Here is a 16,006-nt window from a genome sequence, read left to right as displayed (position 1 = left end):
CTGGGGAGATGGCTCAGTGGAATAAGCGCTTCCCTGGCAAGCGCAAGGGTCTGAGTTCAATCCCTGGTTCTGCAAAAAAAAAAAAAAAAAAAAAAAAAAAAAAAAAAATAGAACACACAGATTTTAAAGACCATTGCTTCAGTGCCATTCTATATTCCTCAGAATCTTTTGAACAGAAAATAATTTAACTTTCAAAAATTACTTATAATGACATGAATAAAGAATAGTGGTAAAAAGGCTGAGGTCAAGGACATGAACCACACTGAGACCAAATTTTCTAGCTCTGCCCCAAAGCCGACATACCCTGTCCCTCCTATCCGCAGGGGTGTGCCCGTGATCACTCGAGATCTGGGGAGATGTCTTAGACTGCGTCAACGAACATCTCCATAAATGGAAAAAAAAAATTCAACTCAAATGTACACCAATGACAATCTCTAGAGATCACACTGTTTGTTGACATTTAAATAAATTAAATGAGTTGATGTTGTTCTGAAGCATTTTCTTTCCCATTGCAGACATTTCCCTGATTTGATGCAATTCTGGAAGATTACAGTGCACCTTGTAAAAGGGGTCCCCAAAGGATGCCTGGCATCCCACCAGCTGGTCAAGTATCGCATAGGCCCCCGTGGTTTCCTTCTAAATGCACTGTCACGAGGAGCAGACCCTGCCTTGTAAAACTGATTTCCACCTGAGGGAAACCAGATATCCAGCTTGGCAGTGGGGAAAACGCTTCACACGCCTTTTCCTTCTTACATCCTTGCAACTGCGGAGTCCCACATGACGTCCACATTGGGCTCAGGCCTTCCTCCGGCTTCCTGGCTTGTTCCAACAGAACACTCCACACTGGCTGGGTGGCGGAGCAACACCAAACTGCCTTTTCACATGTTTTCTCCTTTTCTCTCTTCCTTTCTTCTTTAACTCCACCATTAGTCAGTTTGGGCTGCTGTAATAAAATATCATAGGCTGGTGGCTTAAATAATATACATTTAGGGGGCCTGCCCCTTAGCTCAGTTCTTTAAGTGGCTGCTTCAACAAAGCAGTCAGGCTCAAGTTGCTGTGGTTCGATCCCCACAACTCAAGCCAACCAAACCTGCCCTGAAGGCATTCGGAGCAAAAAAAAAAAAAAAAAAAAAAAATCCTTCTGCAATAATAAACATTTATTTTCACAGTACTGGTGGCTGGGAAATCCAAAGTGAAGGAGCCAGCCTGTCCGGGTGTGGTGAGGATTTTCTTGAGGTTTAAAGGCAGCACCTTCATTCGAACTCAGGGCCTTCACACTGAGCTATATCCTCAGTCTTTTTTATATTTTTACTTGAGTCTTGCAAAGCTGCTAAATTGCCCAGGTGAGGCTCGAACTTGCTCTTCTCCTGTCTCAGCCTCCCGGAGGGCCAAGATCTGAGGGGTCACTACTGGGCCTGTCTTCTTCCTCTTTGTAGAAAGGCACTAATCCTGCTGTGAGGCTCCATGTCCAACACGTACTACCTCCCGGAGGCCCCACCTCCAATACCAGCGTCCACACTTGAGGCTGGCACAGTCAGTCTAGCGAGTTCCTGCAAACTTGAGTCCCACCTTGCCCATCTATCGCTCTGTTTGTTTCTGCCGCTTTTCCAGGGAAGACAAAGCGGCTGAGTCGGTGCATTGCCTCAGTAGCCCAATAGAGGGCAGCAGCGCATCGCTCCTCCCTCCCTGGACAGCGCTCGAGGAGTTGTCAAATTAACTTCTGAAATGCATAACATGGTTCATTCTGGGCTTGTATCTGCTCAAGAATTTAAAGCCAGAACTTTAGAGAATGGGATTTTAATTGCATGCTGATAAAATGTCAAAACTATTGAGCATAAAGTAACTGTGCTTTTTTATATTAACAATGCGGCCAGGATTATGAGATATTGTCCCTGTGAGTGAAATCCATTTTGTAACTCATCAGAAAATCTTCCACCTAGGAGCAAATTTTTATAATCTCCATGAGCCACTCGACCGTGTGCGTCTACCTTTTGGATTGCATAGTAATACAATATGTTAAAATGAGGGGGTCTGTAAATTTGGTCAACCCAGTTTTTTCTACCTCCCTGGGGGAAATTGTAATGATGAATTAGGGTCATCACTTGGGAACGGTGCTTACTTCACAGAGCACAGCTGTGATGTTTTGCGTCAAGCTGCGAGGGGCTGCATCCGAAGGTCACCTTCTCTCGGTCTTTTCCATTTAAAAAGAAACCCAGAAAAGGAGCCAGGATGTGGCTTGACTGCCAAAGCCGTCCAACACAATAAAAAGGGTCGCTCCAGGTGAAGGCAAGGTTTTTAACCAACGCATGGCAATGCCCACGACACCAAGAATACAGGGTGGGGGAGGGGACACAGGATTTCTAGAACAATTGCTAAGACACAGAAGAATACCTAGAAATCATCACCTTTGAAAAGAGAGGTTTTTATTCCTATTGAGGTAAGACCCATTTTCTGAAGGAACAGCTGGCGAAGGGCAAAATACAAAGTGCCCAAGGCATTTGTCATGTATTTAAGAAATAAGGCGACGACTTATTTGCATTTGAGGCTAAGGGGCTCCTCAGCACTTAGTTTACTCGGACTCTTCTTGATTTCAGAAAGAGTTCACGTAGGTCTCTGCTTCAACAGGTGCAGTTTCTAAACAGAAACGAACACCTAGCTATTCTCATCACCTGGCCAGTGGGCCAGTGGGGCTCCGTCAGCGCTGCCGCCTGCAGCAGCAGCAGCAGCAGCAGCAGCAGCAGCAGCAGCAGCAGCAGCAGCAGCAGCAGCAGCAGCAGCAGGAGGAGGAGGAAACCTCTCCCTCTGCTGCACCCCCGGGGTCCGCAGGAGGCCGCTTCCCTTTGGTTAAGGGCCACGAAAAGTCAGCCAGGAATGAGGCTCCCCAGGAGCCCGCGTGTTCCTCAAGCTGTCAGGAAAGCCACTTAGAGCCACGCACCTGTCCACACATGGTTAATCCGAGAGGATTAAGTAAACTTTCTATTGAGGCTCACAGAAAGAAGTGCAAAAATGTTGAGAGATAGTTCATGGAAGAAACACTGTCGAGGAGACGGATCAGAGAGGATCGTACACTTCCCCCATCCCAGTTGTCCAGGGAAAGGAAAAAAGAACGAAAGAAGGAAGAGGGGAGAACTGCACACACACACACACACACACACACACACACACACGCTAAGATAATTGTACTACTAATTTCTGTTTATTGAAAATAGTAGCTAATGCTACTTTTTCTGGCCAATTTTGCATGCCTATATCTGGTGATCTGAGCAACTACTTTGAATATAACAATATATAGCAACCATTGTTAATTTCCTGTCATCTTGTTTTGAAATTTTGTATTTTTTAAAATTTATGTATTTTGTACAGGGTCTCACTGTGCAGCTCAGACTCATAATGATCCTCCTGTTTTCAGCCTCCCCAGCACTGGGATTACAGGTGTGCGCCACCGTGCCTTGTCTTGGTGGCCAGCTCAGTGTGCCTGGGGGGTGGGGCCAGTGTGACATATGGTGCTGGGATCGAACCCTCCTCCCTGAACTTGCCTAAGCAGGCTCTTCGTCCACTGAGCTATCTTGCTGGCCCTTCTGTATTGTTTTCTTCTCTTTATTTTTTTTCATATTTTTTATTATCTTCAAAAAAAAAAAGTAAAAAAAAAAAAAAAGCAGATCTTGGGCAGCCAAATAGCTCAGTGGATTAAAGTGCCTGTAAGCAGGTGGAGGGGTTGGGGGATTAATCCCTGGGCTTTCCATGCCAGTCCTGCCCCCCAGGGCATGCTGAGACAGCAATTGAGACTGGGCATGGTGGTGCGCACCTGAAATCTCAGCTCTTGGGAGGCTGTAAACAGGTGGATCACTATGAGTCTGATCTAGTAATGAGACACTGAACACCCTGTAGACCTTTCCCTAAAATAAAAAAATAATAATAATAAAGAGCAGATCATACAGAAGGAGCTGCCAGCCCACAGTTCAGTGCTGTAGCAGGGAAAGTCAGTAAAGCTGGAGACTGCAAGAAGACACCTCGACATGTGTCCCCAGGAGTTTGAAATGTCAAAAGACAAAATTACAACAAATTTAAAGGTGTGTGTGTGTGTGTGTGTGTGTGTGGTCTAGGGATTGAACTAAGGGCCTCTGCACTAAGCTGCATCCCCGAACCCTTTCAATGTTTTTATTTTGAGACAGGGCCTTACTAATTCTGTAAACTTTTTTTGGTTTTATTTTTGCAGTTTTCTTTTTGGTACCGGGAATCAAACTCTGGCCTTGCACTTGCTAGGCAGGCACTGCACTGCTGAGCTACGTCCCTAATTCTGTAAAGTGCTTGAGCTGGGCTTGATCTCGTCATCCTCCTGCTTCAGCCCCCGAGAATGCTAGAATTACAGGTGTACACCGCCATGTCTGGCTTACTTTGAAGTCTCATATGTCATTCAGGTCTGCCTGAGCTCAAGCAATCCTTCTGCCTCAGGTGCCCAAGCAGCCGAGCCTATAGGTGCGTACCGAGCTCTATAGACCCCAGCTGGCTGATTTCTGTGATTCGAGAGTCAGGCAACACCTATTTCATAAAATAGAACAAGTGTCCAGATGAGCTGATCAGAGGAGTTTGTGTTATAGACAAAAAACTGACCTTGTAAAGGTAGAGGCCACTCAGACCAGCCCCAAAGGCTTCTTTGGAGACCTGACTCCTTTCTCACTCTTCTCAGAAGTTCAGATAAGCAACCTAGTTCAGTTGCATGGGTCTTTAGTGTGAAGAACGGTGGCTCCATTCAGCCTGCTAGACCTAGTGTAGCTCAAACCAGTGACCTCTTATGCATTTACTTTCGCAGAAGAACATAGAAGTTAGTGTCTGTTCTCACCTGGGTGCAAGTGACGCAAGAGGCTGGCAGAGCTGTGTGAACACGAGCAGAGGCAAGCAGCTCTCTGCCAGTGGGGGCAGGGGCGCTAGTGTTCCCTGGGCCAGCTGACATCACAGACCTTCCACAACCAAATCCTAGGGAGGGCATAGGTCCTGCCGACTGCTGGCCAAGGAGGCAAAGGTCAGATCCACGCTGGACACAGGGTGGAGGCGGGACTACAAGTGAAGTTTTCATCTATACTAGAGTCTTTCTTTCTTTCTTTCTTTCTTTCTTTCTTTCTTTCTTTCTTTCTTTCTTCTTTCTCTCTTGTATTTAGTACAGGGTCTACAGGGTCGCACTACACAGATTGGACTCATAGTGATCCTCCATTTTTAGCCTCCCAAGTGCTGGGATTACAGGCATGCACCACCATGCTCAGTCTCAATCGCTGTTGGGGGCGGGGCCAGAACGGCATGCTGGGGATCGAACCCCAGTCCCTGGGTGTACTAGAGTTTTTAACACCAAAAAATAGGATAATTGTCATAGCTGAAAGAGACTAGAACGAGATGTCCAAGTTGTCCATGGGGCAAGAAAAGGAAATCCTACACAATGTGTATGTGAGGGCAACTTGTTCCATAAACTATTCCATAAATTTAACTATTCATAGACTATAGAAATCAGGCTGTTTACTATCAAGCTCAGATGCTTTGACTCTTAGGCAGGTTTTTAAAAGGTTACTGTTTATTATTTTATCTTTTTTGAGATAGGGTCTCACTATGCAGTTCAGGCTGGCCTTGAACTCACTTTGCAGCCCAAACTGGACTCAAATTCCTCCCTCAGCCTCCTGAGTGCTGGGATTATAGGCATGTGCCACCACACCCAGCTTTAGGTAGTGTTTTGTGTGTGATGAAAAAGTGTCTTACACACCTTAAGAAGAGTGACATCAAGTTCTTCCTGGAACTTCAAAGCGAAAAAGATTAAAATGACATCTTGGACAGCTTTCGTTGTTGTTGTGTTGTGGTACTGCCTACCGAACCAACCCTCCTGCCTCGTTCTCCAGAGTCCTAAGGTTACAGGCATGCTTCAACATGCTCGGCCAGCCTGGACATCTTAACTGTCCTAAGGTGATCACGTTCCGAGGCACTGTGGTCCAGATGTAATATAAAAATTGTGACCACGGGAGATATACATCTCTGAGAAAGGAACAAGTGGAAGGAACTTGGATATTAGGTTTGAAGAAGTCCTATGCGAGGTCCATGGTGTGTACCTCGAGATACCTGGCTGTCTTTTTGAGAGCCATTATCCTACAGATTCTGTGGCTGCTCATTTCTCTGGGAAGCTCCCTCCACTTCAAAATGTCCAGTGGCGATGCGTGAATGACTTCTGACGTGAAGCTAGAACTCCAAGGTGGACCAAGAAGAAGGTAAAGAAAGGATCATGTGGCTTAGGGCCTTCTTCTCTAGGTGAGCTTTGTAGGGAAAGGAGTGTTTGGAATCGGCCTCTGGAAGTGAGTGGAATGAAGGCTGAGTATGGCTCCCAGTGCCAGCTGAGGTCGGCCAGGGAGGCAGGGAGAAAGCTTAACAAATCTAAACAGCCAAACAGCATTTCCAGGTTTCTCAAGGCCCCTGAATGCCCACGCAAGCCTGTGTGCTGAACGTGTGGCCCCTTGCCTTTGGCACTGCTGGAGCCTTTGTTCTTCCTTGGGCCTCCTCTTCCTCCTTTCTTCTTGTCTAATAACAGACTCCCTTCTAATTCCATCTCAGCTTTGTGTTTAGACTTCAACCATTAGGGAAAACACATGAAACTTGTCTTTCTGAGTCAGCCTTGTCTTGCTTAACACACTGATTTCCAGTAGCATCCCTTTCCCTGCCTTTCCTCTGTGTGGGGTGATTTATCACAAGTATTCATTACCACGATGGAGAGCTCTTGATAGAACCATCTGGTCACTTGGAAGGGATGCGGGCTTTCTGGGTCACTGCCTTCTTGGCCTTTGGGGGCAGAAGGTCAACAACAACAAATCAGCGCCCTTGGGGTGTCAGCAGAAGCTTTTGTCTCTCACCAACCCTTCAGCCACCTTCAGGATGTCACCCTGGAGACTAGTAGTTTTAAAATATAAGCACGTAAGACCAAAATTCTTCCGTGATTTCTCTGTGGGGTAACACCGGAAGTCACGGTCTTCTAAGAAGATCGCCTCCCGCTCCTTACTTTTCGTAACCTCTGTAGCTCACTTCAAGCATTGGCATGAAAAATAAACTCCTTGCATGGCCTTTGGAAGAACGTGTCAAAACCTGCAGGGCAGACTTACAGCCACGATGTACAACATACTTCCCGTCCTAATATTCTGCCTGCTGGTGCAAGATGACCCTCCGCCACTACCGCAAGACCTTTCCTTTTTCTCCCTCAGTGCTGGCGATGCCTTAAGCGCACCCACGAAGCACTCTGATCATGAGCACATTTCACGAGGTCGTCAGCAAAGGGTAGCAGTGTGATCAGTCCTCAGAACCAAAATCTCACGCATAAATAAACGGTAATTATAAATAATATGTATAGAACGCCTGGGATGTGCCGACCACGTTCTAGTGCTTTGTTCACAGCACACCTGCATTTAATTAGCACCGATGTTTCATGAGATTAGAACTATCATGTCCCTCCTTGCCAAGAACGAGGAACCCAAGGCTCAGAGAGGTTAGGTGCCTACTCCATAGCTGACCAGCTTATAGGTGATGCTAACACGCAGGCTATAATATTGTGCTAATTAACATTGTGTCCCCAATAACAGGATTTTCTACTGATGACTAATTTGCTCTGAAATGTGCCACTCTGAATCTTCCCCAAATACCTATTCCTCCTACCAAACATGAACCTTCTGAAAATAGCATCATAGAGCCAAGAAGGTCTGATTCTCTCGATGACAATCTTCAGAAAGAACTCCAGGTCCCACTCTGAATATGTACAGTCATGCTGAGTATGGGCTTCAAGTGACAACCACAGCTGTGTCTTAAGCGAGGGTCAGGCATATAACTCTTCTTTTGAAGACAAATGACCAGTCCAGAGGGGTCAGAGTGGACCACACTAAAAGCAGCACTGAGCCTCCTCCTGCCTGCCACACGCGCTTCCTTCACTGCTGGTTTCAGTTGTTCCAACTTCACACGAAGCACTACAATCACCTCACTCCACCCATGCAAGGCTTTCTCCCTCCCTCAGTCCATGTTGCTGGGTTTGGGCCTGGGAGAGGGCACTGGCGCTGCTTGAAATCAAGTGGAATACGTGGTTGAGAACAGAGCCTGCCTATTAAAGTCAGATTTGTCCAGCAAGGTGGGCATGAAAAGCCAGCCATTGAAGCAGGCTGTGGTCCATGCTGTGTGCGGGGGTGTTGGCAGGAGCAGAAACTCCAAAGGCCTTTGTGAGTCAATGTCCAGAATACAATGAGGTGGTTCTCTTTTACTCTTGTTTCAAAATCTTCTATTAAAGTTAAAATGAAAAATACTAGCTATAATGAATGATTATAAAAAATTTTGTTGTGTGTAAAAACATAAAATTTATCTCTGTAACTATTTTGAGGACACAGCACAGTAGCGTTAACTCTATGTGTTCGTTTGTTGAGACAGGGCCTTGCTATGCAGTTCAGGATAGCCTTGAACTGACTATGTAGCTTAGGTGACCTCAAATTTGTAGACATCCTACTGCCTCAGCCTCGCAAGTGCTGGGATTACAGACACTATATACATCTTGTACAATAGATCTCTAGAACTTTTTCATCTTATAAAGCTTAAATGCTTGGATTTATCTGTAAACATAAGAAATATATAATTTTTTATGCCTATTTTAAAAAATATATTCTAATTTTTAAATGTTTTTTCATCATATTCTGTAGGGACTTAAAGTTCAACATATCAATACTTGATGAAAAATACGTGTTCCATGTTATGCCTAAGATGTTTGATATTCAGACAGATAGTGAGGTTAAGCTTAACAGCCTGGGTTGTATGGTAATAACAATAAGCTTGTCTTCTGGAGGGTTAACCACCTAAGTTTTCAGACCAAAATTAGAGAAAAAGGAGGGCTGCAAGGAAAGCCAACATTTTGGCCCTAACCTTCCAAGGTCTATTAAAACTCAGGACATATGAGAACTTGTACTGTAACATCATGTACCTCGGTAGTGTCCCAAATTTTCTGATCAAGAAGATTATGGGGCTAAAGAGGAAAGTGATCAATGATGTAGAGTGTGCCTAAGGAGAGTCACATGGGGAGAAAACACTCTCTCAGGCTTTCACAGAGAGCACATTGGCCAAGCAATGGCCATGACTCATCCACATGGCTGACACTGACAAAGGTTCTACAATCTGAGGTACAGAATCTCAGGATAAATCTTGAGAGGATTTCACTGACCTTATCAGACCCAAAAGCTACAACTCTTGTTGCATAGGTCTTGCTTTACCTTGGTCTTAACCATCCAGCAGAAAAGTATAAAAACGAAATATAAGAAGTAAAGCCATGCTGTTATGTTGAGCTGTAGGAGACTCAGGTCAATAATTTCTGACATTGCCAGTGAAGCGGAAGACCCAATACTATTATGGGCTACTGGACTCTTTTAGGATATTTTGCTGAGTTTACACACCTATAATATTCAAATAACAGAACTTAACAAAAAGGGGATACAGATGAATGTGCATTTTGTATCTGTGTATTCAAAGTGGTTAGAATAGATATATAGTTACATTCTCTTAATGAATAGAGGGATTTGTTCTAATGTTGTTTGTAAATAGGATATCAAGTCCGCATCTTGTACAGCAATTAACCACTAGGAAGAATGTATGCAATGTGTTAATTATTGAAACTGACCTACCAATTTGGTCTGAAACTGTCTCATTGCTATTTATTTCTCAAAATTATGGAAAAAAAATAAAGCTTAAATGCTGTATGCAATAAACAGCAACTCTTATTTCCTTTACCACCAGCCTTTGGCAGCCACCATTCTTCTTTTGCTTGCTAAGAACTTGACTTTTTCAGATACTTTACATAAATGAAGTCAAGCAATATTTGGCATTCTGTGACTATCTTATTTCACTTAGCATAATAGCCTCAGAGTTTGTCCCTGTTGTAACATGATTATCAAAACTTTAAGTTATATAAATAGATTGATATTTTTATTTAATTTTTAAAAGAATATTTTATTACCAATTACTTAATCCTATTTATATAAGAATTCTTTTTCTTTTTAATTTTTTGGTGCTTTAAACAATTTATTTAACTGAAATGGACTTACATTTGTTTCTGAACTGACTTCCATTTATTTTGATACGTCTTCTCTCCATGATGATTTACAGGATCTTCAAGCCAATATAAATATTTTATAAATACTTGAATATTTGGGTATACACCTGCACAATACCTCAGCAATATCTTTCAGCAAGAAAAACACTGCAGAGTAAAGACTAGAAACAATTACTAGGTACAGTGAAAATCTGCTGCAAATATTTCTGACGTAAGAAGGCACCACATACCTGTTCAACTAAGTAAACTGCCCTTACGAAGCAGGATGGTTGTATTTTTACGTAGGACCTAGAACAGTTAAGCTGCCAGTGAGGTACTGAATGGCAGTACCTACTCGGCCAGCTTCTGCTGCGCCCCCCTGCTCTCTGCTCCTTCAATCTGTCACAGCATTTCCCAAACACATCTCTTGCAATTCTAGCACTGCAATCTGTGTTACAGAAGCCCACGAAGAAGGACTTGTGGCACGTGGACACTGGGCAGCATTTCTGAAGTGTGTTGCATTCGTAGAGGGACTAAATTATCCCTACACAGAAGATGCTAGACCTGCCCTAACAAAGGTGAAAGGACCCACTTGAAGGGATCAGCTGATTTCAAGAAAATGTGTGTCAGAACAAACTGCAACACTATCAGGAGGACTACAACAAAATCCAACATTCAAAAATGTAAAATTCACAGTGTCCAATATCCAATCAGAAGTTACTAGACATACAAAGAATCAAGGAAATGTTACCTAGAACCAAGAGAAAAAGACTTCCAGGAAGATGCCAGGGTGGGGAGCAGCACAGAAAGACCCTCTCTGAGATTTGGTGTCCAGGTGTTAGAGTACAGCAAGCTGAGGGAGAAGAGAAAGAAGCACTGAAGCAGGAGTTAAAGCCCAAGGGGGAGAGCGAAGAGAGAGACTTCAGAGAAGGTCATGGCAGGCAGCACTTTCGCCCCAATCCAGGATTCGCTGAGTGGGAGAGGTGCTCAAACCTACAGACCCACGGTAACTACTGGCAACCTCAGGGGCCTCCACAGAGAAACACACCAGTGGAACACAGCAGTGGATACAGCGTGCCGCAGTGGCTGGTGTCATTCAGGTTCAGATGTCCCCCAGGAGAGGACAATTGGCCAGCAGCCATCAGGGAGAGGAGCCACTCAGAACAGGTGCAGGCCAGCTCCACCTAGCTGCTTCCAGGGTCAGAAAGAGACTATCGAGGTCAAGTTGGCAGGAGTTCAGGGATCTGAGTTCAAGCTGACAGGATGTCCACAGAGTGTTACAGGATGAAGGGACTGAGTTCCAGCTTCACAACCAGGAAGCAGCCTGAATCTCAGGGACCTACAAGCACAGGTTTGCTGGAGTCTCCACCACGCGAATGGAAGGCTACAACTAGCCTGCTGGGAATAATCAGCTCAGATCTGGAATCTGCCTTCCCACACTGTCCACCAGGGGCAGCAGAGACATACCTTGAAGTGGACTTTTTTTCTTTCTGTTTTATTTTTCTTGATTTCTTGTTCCTATATGAGTGTGAACATTGTTTTTAGGGAGTTTTTGTTGTTAATGTTGATGTCTTATTCTTGGTTTTATTTCTTCCTTCTCTTCTTCCCTCCTGTCTCTCCACAAATTTCCTAGTTTGCATAATCTTCCTTGTCCTCCAGCCTTCCTTCTAATCTCTTCCTCTTCTATCTCACTGTCCCCTCTCCCTCCAACAATCCACTTTAAACATTCTCTCCTGAGGGTAAAATCACCATTTTAAGGGCTTATTTACTTTTTTTGTTTGATCTTTTGTGGTACCAGGGATTGAACTCAGGACCTTGCACTTGCCAGGCAGGTGCTTATTCTATTGAGCTATCTGCCCGGCCCAAGGGCTTATTTACTTGGTACAATTATCTGGCTCATTTTAAATTTTGTTATACAACCACAAATCTAGTTCATATGGTTTAAGATGGCAAATTAATAGCTACGTCTGTAATTTTCTGAGCTGTGTTTGGTGCTGTTATTATTGCTGATTGTACTACTCTATCCAAGGTGACATAGTTGTTTCAATAAGTTGTTCTTTCAAACCAAGACTGGGATTGCCTAAAGGTCAGGCACAATACTATAGGCCAGTACCTAAGAACTAGAGGATGGGCCAAGTAGGCAGCAACTTATCATCCTTAACAAATAGAAAAGGTTGAATCTTGCAGCAGACTCAAAACCCAAAAGCCAATTACACCTAGAAGACATCTCTGAGAAGTAGTCATTTTCTAAGGGTGCTAAATGCTAGAAGTAAAGCTATTTGCCTTAAGCAATTTACAAGCACAAACCTGGGAATTAAACTAAAAAAAAAAAAAAAAAAAAAAAAAAACATGAGAAGACACCTAAACAAGATGTAACCCAATATCTCCAGCTCATCAAAGACAAACCCAGGGTCAAGAGGTGGGACAATGTGAAAGCTGCCTACCTGCATTATCTGAAGGATCACATTGGAAGTAATAAAGAAGATGAACAAGTTTCAAGAAAGAATCAAAATGAAATAATTTCTCAGATAACTACAAAGATGACAGCCATAGTGAAAGACATGCTTAGTGAGTCTAGAGCAGACACAGATTAATAAAAGTAGAGAAGCAGGAAAATGTTTGAAATCATGGATGCCCAACATACAAAAAAATGGAATCCCAGAAATAGATTTAAACAGATATCCAGAAGGTTAAATTCTATTGAAAGTATATGCAGCAGAATCAGCTAATGTGAGGACAGAATTTCAGATTTGGAGGATAGGATTGTGGTGAGCAATCATGAAGAGAAGGATTTCTTAAAAATAGCAAGGGATCATGACAAATCAGTCCAGCAGCTGCTAGATGATACAAGGAAGCACAGGATAAGACTGTGTGGGGCCAATTGAAAAAGCAGGAGATAGCTCATATGGCATGAAGGCATGGCAGAGAGCTTCCCAAGCAGGGAAAAAGGATTTGACATACAGAAATGTGAGGTATATTCAACTCAATTAGCTATGATAAAAAAAAATAAACTATACCAAGGCATATCATAGTCAAGATTCAGAAATTTAAGAACATTAAAAACTGTTAGAGAAAGAATCAAATCACCTATGAAGAAAGGCCCATCAGAATCACAGCAGGCTTCTCAACAAAGTCAAGAAGAGGATGTTGTAATGTCTTTCAAGCCCTAGCCCCACCCCTCCAAAGAAACCTCCAACCTGGATTGATGGACCCTGAAAAACTATATTTCAAAATTGATGGAGAAATAAAATACTTCCATAATAAACAACACCTGAGGAAATTCATGAGCACCAAACCAGAACTCCAAAATGTACTGAAGGACATTCTGGAAGAAAATAACAAGGATTACAACTCCATGAACCCCAAACAGCATGAAGCCACCAAAATAAGTAATTAAACAGAGGGAAAAAAGGAGGAATCAATAAAAGGAAAACAACATGACAAAGAGGAGTCAATACATATCAGTCATAGCCATTCATGTTAACGTTCTCAAGTCACCAATCAAAAGAAAGAGACTGACAGAATGAATCAAGAATCAAGATCCAACAATATGCTGCATACAAGAAACACAATTCAAAAAAAAATTCATAGACTGAAAATCAAAGAATGGAAAACATTACTCTGTGCAATAAGAACCTTGAATAAAGCACAGGTGGTTTTGCAGATAAAGTGGGCCAAAAGCCAAGACTGATTAAGAGAAACAAAAGACATTACTGAATTCTTGCAAAGGATACAATCCAAGAGGGAGTAATGATCATGAATATACACCAAATACCAGTGTACCCAACTACATAAAACAAATAGTGATGGACATGAATAATCAAATGAGTAATACAATTGTAATGGGGACATCAACACACCACAGTCACAAAGAGACAGATCAACTAGACAAAATATATATATATATATATATATATATATATATATATATATGTGTGTGTGTGTATATAATTGAAATATTAGAACTGTACCAAACTTTTGAACACATAGGCTTAGTAGACGACTACAGATTTTTCTACCCCATAATATCAGAATATACATTCTTTTCAGCTGCATATGGGATGTTCTCTAAAGTAGACCACATACTAGTTCATAGAACATGCTTAAGTAAGTGCAAAGAAATTGAAATTATCATATGCATGTTGTCAGACCATTGTGCAATGCGGTACCAGGGATTGAACTCAGGACCCTGCGCTTGCCAAGCAAGCACTTATTCTACTGAGCTATCTCCCCAGCCCTACAAAAATCTTTTGACAAACTTCAATACTCATTTATAATAAAAATCTTACAAAAAATCAGAATAGTCTTTATCTCAATCTGATAAAAGCCATCTATGACAAACCAACAGTCAACCTTATAATAAGTTGACAAAAACTGAAAACTTTCACTCTAAATCAGGAACAAAACAAGGTGTCATACACTATCCCCAAACCTATTCAATATAGTTCTGGGAGCAATAGCCAGAATAATTAGATAAGAGAGAGAAATAAAAAGATTAAGTGTTAGAAAGAAGGAAGTTAAATTACCATTCACAGATGACATGATATTCTATATAGAGGACCTAAAAGGCTCCACCAAAAGACTTCTAGAATTAAAAACCTAATTCATTAACATAGCTATGTACAAACTCAACACTAAAAAACCAATAGCACTCCTGTTCATGAGTAACAAATTCACTGAGAGAGAAATTAGGAAAACAACAATTTCCACAATAGTATACCAAAAAGTGAAACATGGAGGAATCGATCTAATGAAGGAAATAAACATGTCTACCTTATTTTTGTTGGAGGGGCCAAATACCTTCAGTAAAAGAAAAATAGCCACTTAATAAGGGTTTCTGGAGAAATTAGCTTTCCACATGCTGAAGATTAAGATTATACCAATATCTTTCACCATTCACTAAACTAAACTCAAAATGGATGAAAGATCTAAATATTAAAATGGAAACACGAAGTCTTCTGGAAGATACAATAGGTAGAACTCTGAAAGACATTGGTATAGGCAAACACTGCAGAAACAAAACCCCAATTACATCAGAATGACCACAACAAATCAACACCTGGGTTGAAGAATCTTTTGGACAGCAAAAGAAAGCACCAACAGAATGAAGAGACAACTCACAGAGTGTGAAAAAAAATTTCATCTGTAGTTTAGACAAAGGCTTAATATGTAGAAAGCATAAAGAACTAAAAAAATTCATACCACCCAAATTTGAAGAACTAATCCAGAAATGGACATCTAAAATAAATATAGGAGTGAGTGAGACGACCCGGGGCCCACAGATCCTGAACAGACCCAGAGTGCAGGCCCAGTGAGTGAGTGAGATGACCCGGGGCCACTGGATCCTGAATAGACCAGAAGCATAGGCCCCGCGAGTGAGTGAGATCGCCTGGGGCCCGCGGATCCTCATTCAACCCAGAGTGCAAGCTCAGCGCAGAACCCTTCAGCAGAACTACCTGCAAGGAGGCTAGAGGCAAGACCCACTCAGCTGAGTCAGGAACAGAACATCTTGCCAGAGTGACACAAAGGGTTCAACTCTAACGCTGCAGCAGAAAGAAGTGGAGCACAGCAACCAGATCAAAACAACAACCACCTGGAGGAATCTGAGCTTTGTAGATCCAGACCTGGTGCTAAGGTAATAACTCTATCTAAGCTCTACACCAAAGGTCAGAAGTCAGTGGTATACAAAATGACAAAGAGAAGGAACAAAATGCAGTCTCAGGCCCCGAGTCCACCCAGTACAATTGCAGAAGACACTAGCACTGAGGAAACTGGAAATCACATACCTGATATCTCCGAAATAATAGAGTTGGCAGTAAAGAAACAACTGCAGAAAGGTATAGAAGAAATCAGATCAGAAATAATTTCTGAACTAAAAAATGTAGTGATAACTATAATCAAAGAAATACTAAGTGCTTCTAAAGAATACACTGA

The sequence above is a fragment of the Octodon degus genome, unplaced genomic scaffold, assembly GCF_000260255.1.
Source record: "Octodon degus isolate 3935 unplaced genomic scaffold, OctDeg1.0 scaffold00015, whole genome shotgun sequence".
In the NCBI taxonomy this organism is placed as follows: Eukaryota; Metazoa; Chordata; class Mammalia; order Rodentia; family Octodontidae; genus Octodon; species Octodon degus.
Note: the sequence above shows the minus strand (reverse complement) of the source record.